At 54.8% G+C, this 5,244-nt stretch overlaps 1 non-coding gene across 1 annotated transcript; it reads right to left on the minus strand.

Annotated features, from left to right (window-relative positions):
• Positions 1-424: 424 nt before the first annotated feature.
• TRNAF-GAA (transfer RNA phenylalanine (anticodon GAA)) lies at positions 425-497 on the minus strand. The gene has a single exon. It is a non-coding gene; the product is annotated as a tRNA-Phe (tRNA).
• Positions 498-5,244: the final 4,747 nt, after the last annotated feature.

The raw sequence follows: 5,244 nt of genomic DNA on the forward strand, positions 1-5,244 counted from the left end.
TTTTTTGCTGATTTCAGCTTGGAAAGTTCTGTGATTACCAGTGCACCACAGAATCTCTGCTGTGTTCCTCTGACCCTCCCCTGCAATGCCATCCACCTGTCTAGCATTTGCCATGACACCTGGATGGGCCAACCTGGAGAAAGTGGTGGTGAGAGGGCCTCAGAGCTGCCTTTCACTTGCTTGGTGGGTTGAGCAGTGGACTTTTGGGAACACTCAGCAAGATCTGCGAAGTTGGCTGGATCATACTGGGCACAATGGGGTCTTTTTTCCTCCTCTTGCTGCGGAAGAGCAAGAGAAGAAAGGAAGAGCACGCTAGCGCCTTGGTGTCCCAGAAGGGCTGACAACATCCTTTCCAGGAGCATTTGCCAGCAGTAAGGCACCAAACAGTCGCTAATTGCTCTCTGGCCAAAGTTCAGAAAAGCTCTGCTGAAGCTTGGGATTGAACCAAGCACCTTTAGCTCTTCAGTCTAACGCTCTCCCAACTGAGCTACTTCAGCAACTGTTTATGAAGTTTTCAGGTCATCACCTCAATATTGGAGGTGTTTTTCTCAGCTATTGCTGTGATAGCAAGTGTCCTTGGGAGGCAGGAGGAACGTTGGCAGCTTCCTGAGTCAGAAGATTCTGTAGGTGTTTGTCTCTGTCGGAGGGGTTGGAGCAAATGCGGTTATATCTTAATGCTGGGCTGTAGACAATGGATCGTGTGGTGTGTCTGGGATGGAAGCTGGAGGTATGAAGGTAGGCGTATTGGAGATGTTTTTCTCCAATCACAAGGCCTTTTACAGAAGATACTTTACCTACAGCCTGAGTCTCACACATGCACCCACACGCCCCCCCCCAACACTATCACAATCTGTTTCATTTTTTCACCCCCCATGTGTTACCTGTGGGGGCGCTGAGTGGGTGGGGGGGGGGCAATGTGTGTGTGTGATGGGAGGCAAGGTCAGGAGCATGGACTTGAAGGCTTTGCCCTCACTGATGTCACTGGCTGGGAATCACAGAGCTATCTTTGCCCCTCAGCCAAAAGAAGCTGTGCCAGGCAAGTGCCCCTGCCCTATCCCACATGTTCAGTGCCAGCCAGACCCAGCCAAAGCCTGCTCCTGAACCTGCCTCCCGTCGGCCCCTCACAGACTGACCTGGCAGAGAAGGGGCCAATCCAGCTGGAGCTGCTGTGCTAACAGAGCAGCTGGAAAGGAGCAGAGCGTGACAGGAGGAGACACAAAGGCTGCAGACCCTGCCCATGGCCCTGCTCTGGACCCACCCAGCAGGGACACATGGGCTGAGCTGTGCTGCTCCCAGGGCAGGGCACCACAGTCCCCTGCTCACCCCAGGAAGCAGCTCTGCAGGGGACATGAGTGATCATAGCCCTGTTGGGCCAAACCTGCCCTTCCCGTGTCCCCGGCCAGCCAGTGAGTGGCAGAAAGGTTCCTGGCAGGGTTGAAGTTGGGACATATGAAAAAGTTCCAGGCGTGTTGGGTGAGGTGCCGAGTGGTGAAGGGGATGGACGGCTAATCCATTGTGCTCTGCAGGGCTTGAATCCCATCCTCACTGAGCCTTTATAGGCACCATCCTGCTGAGCTTTGTTGAGTTCCAGTCCTATTGTGTGATGCTACTTCTAGCACAGCTGAGCCTGCTGCCTCCCAGCGCCTGTGCTGGGCAGACTCCAAGCACAGGCCGACACTGTCGCTCACTAGTGTGGGTGTCTCTGCAGAGGCAGGAGAGGGCCAGGAGGCAATACACACTGTGAATGGGATTCCTAGTGCCCAGTGGCCCAGGACTTAATGCTGAGCACTGGGCTCCATAGACCTGCTGGTGAATAACAAGAATCAAGGGCATCACCTCCCTGCCTTAGTAACAGACAAAGGGCTTTGGGGTTCCTCCCATGCTCCCCACACCCACTCTGCAGACACCTCAGCTGTCCACCTGTCAGTGTCTGTTACTTCTTCCTGCAGAAGGACAGCAGCCGCCTCCTGCAGCTCTCTGAACTCTCCAGCACAGCCCAGAGGGGCTGTAAAGCAGGTGAGAGGCAGCCAGAAAGATTTGGCCAGGCACCTCTGGGTGCTGCTTTCCTAATCTCCACTTACCTGGGAGGTCCATGGGCAGGGGAGCCACAGAGCCTCTGGGACTTTTCTCCTAACTCGTTTGGGTTTTGTCAGTGACAAACAAAGGGATGTGAGAGGAGAGTAACTCTCCCTCTCCTGCCCAGCTGAGATTGCGCTGTCAGCAGCTGTGCACAGGCAGTGCCAGAGAGCCACAGGGCTGGGAGGATCAGTCTCTGTTCTTGTAGCCAGAGGAGCCACCTTCCCAACGCCAGTTTCCCCTGCGTTTGCCTGAGCTCTTGTCTGTGCCTGGATTCTTCCCAATGCTCCTCTCCCATCAGCCTTTGCCTTCCCCAGCCATGACTGGGATTGCCAAGGGAGGGGTTTTTGGTTCCCCAGACACCTGTAGGAAAATGTTGCTCATGATGCACAACAAGGCACCACTGGGAGTTGAACCCAGGATCTCCGGTTTACAAAGCAGGTGCTTTTACCAGTTAAGCCCTGGTGCCCCCCTTTCTTGAGTTGTGTGTCCTGACAGGGAGGTATCTGTGTTCGTCTGTGTCTTCAGCCAAAAAGCCGTCCTGCAGCACTTTAACGACAACCAAACGAATTTATCAAGTGATGAGCTTTTGTGGGGGCCGACCCACTCTGATGGGTGCCCACAACAACCCCTTCCCGTTCCCCAGCACAGACATTGTGCCCGACGGAAGCTGGAGTTGCTGCCAAGAGGACATTGAGGATGAGAGGAAGGAAAAACCCCCTTTCACTTCCTGTCCCCTCTGCCGTGTGCAGATCAGACTCCACCAATCTACCCTCCTCCCACCCCACCTGCCCCAGTGCCAGGATCCCACCAGCAGAGCCTGGAGTCCTGCCCCCCTTTTCTCCCTCAGCCTGACTTTCACTCTGTGCTCCCCACACCCTCCTTTCTCCCTCTTCACACCCCAGGGGTGGAATGAGGAACGGCCCAGCTGTGGGGCAGAGTTATCTCCTGTCTCTCACGGAGTGGGGGATGGGCTGTGCTGCCCCGGCTGGAGCTTTTCAGGGTGAGCATTTGCTGCAGTGTAACGAGAAGAACATTTTGCCTTTCTGTGTCCTTCTGTCCTTCAGTCCCACTTGTGACCCTCCACACAACCCCTTTGGTTTATTACCAGCCCAGTGCAAATCATTGTGCCCTGGGGGCGGGGCTGACTTTACAGCTTTCCCTGTGTGAAACCTTTGAGCAGGGCCGGGGGCTTGGCAGACAATCAATGGCCTCCCTTGGGCTCTTGGCTTCTTGCTGAAGACTCCCTATTGTCCTCTGTTCTACCAGCTGAGCTATTGAAATGCAGCACTTAGCCCTCTGCCCACTCCTGTAGCTAGTTCAACCCACCCACGTGTTATGACAAGTGCCACCCAGGTGATGGCATTTCAGGAGAGAGGAAGAAGAATCCAGCTGAGATTCTGTGGGACACTGGATATCACACAAGTTCCCCCATTGAACTCAGCAACAAACACAGCAACTCATTTCTATCCTGGCAGGGATTTCTGCTTCTGTGGCTAGTCTGTGACTGAGCATTCCCTGCTCCTATGAGTTCCTGAAAGTGAGAACCTGCAATACCTTTTAGAAAGACAGGGAACAGTTTTGCAATTAATGAACCAAAAACATCAGCCAACAGCCTTGGCCAGGTTGACTGTGCTCTCTTCACTGGCTGCAACGGACAGAGAGGCTCAAAGAGAAACAGACCAAATGGCTTGCAGGGAGCAAACTAAAGCTCTGATAGAAGGTAACTCCAGCATGTGACAGGGAACACAGCCAGAGACACAGAATCCCACCCAGCCCAGACCTGCTTTGGGTCACCCCAGGGCACAAGGGCTCATTCCCTGGGATACACTGAGTGCGGGAGCCAACTGGTGGGAGGGACCTGATGACCTTACATCTGTAGGGCAGGTTAACCACATGTCCCTGAGCGCAGCCCATGCTGGAGGCAGCCAGGCAGCTTTAACAGAACACAGTGTCAAATGAGGAGCAGATACTTGTATTTGGGGAAGGGATCCTGAGTGCTGCATCCCAGTCATGTGGTTTGTCCATGGTCCTGACTTCCTCACAAATCCAGCCTCCAGGTCAGAGCTGTTCCCGTTCCTTCCCGGGGGAGGGGAGATGTTCAAGGTGCTCTCTTGTGCCATTGCACATGGCTGAGAACAGTATCCATGATAACAAAAGAGTAAAAGGCTCAGAGATGTGGTGACCAAGTGGTTAAGGTGTTGGACTTGAAAGCCTCTAGGGTTTCCGTGCACAGGTTGAAATCCTGCTCACAGCAAAGCCTGCCTTTTACCCCCACCCAGGGCAATTCAGCCCCACATACACTGGCACACCCTGTGTGCGTGGCAAATGTAAGAGGCTGGGTCCCTAATCCTGCTGCACAAAGGCTGGCTCTTTCGAGGGAGAAATGCCACGGTTGTGATGTGGTCAGTGCTCCAGACACAAGCTGGCTGCTGCCACCTGCTGTGAGCAAAGCTCCAGACAAGTAGGCGTCTCTCCCATGCCCAGCTCTGCTCTGCTTCTGCAATGCTGTCCTGCTCTGCTCTGTCTCTGCCTGCACCCATCTGCCTCATCCCCCAGTGTCTGCTGGTGTCTGCCTCCACCAGTCCCTGCCCCACCTTAACCCCCGGGGCCACCTCCTGCTCCGCTCACACAGGAAATAGTGGCAAGGGCCTGTCCCATGGCCCTCATTGCCCCACTGACAGTGTAGGACTGGGGGGAGCCTGAAGTGGGGCAGAGGAACCTCTCGGGGAGAGCCTGACAGCAGAGAGAGGCAGGTGCAAAGTGGACAGAGGGGGTTGTGGGGTGAAGAGGGTAAAAGCTGGGGTGTGGTTGGCTGACCCATCTAAGATGGTGTCTTCTGGTCACAGCCGTCTCTGGAGATGGGAGTTCAAGATGCTGGATGGGGAGGGATGTGGGCCAGGCCAGTGAGTGGCTGAGGCATGGGCAGGCCAGCCCAGTGGAAAATATTGGGGTAACAAGGAGGTTCATAGTTGACTAAAGTTTTCCATCCCACTTGGTGCAGTGCCAGGGTTGGGGGCTGCTGGTGGGGGAAGGTAGCACAGATTAGAAGGACCCCCCCCCCTTTATTAACACAGTCTGTCCACTCCGATACCAGGTCAGACTTACCTTTCAGGGTATGGCACAGTGGGGTGTGAGAGCAGGAAGGTTTCAGCCACAGCAGTGGCC

Source organism: Carettochelys insculpta, chromosome 33, assembly GCF_033958435.1.
Source record: "Carettochelys insculpta isolate YL-2023 chromosome 33, ASM3395843v1, whole genome shotgun sequence".
In the NCBI taxonomy this organism is placed as follows: Eukaryota; Metazoa; Chordata; order Testudines; family Carettochelyidae; genus Carettochelys; species Carettochelys insculpta.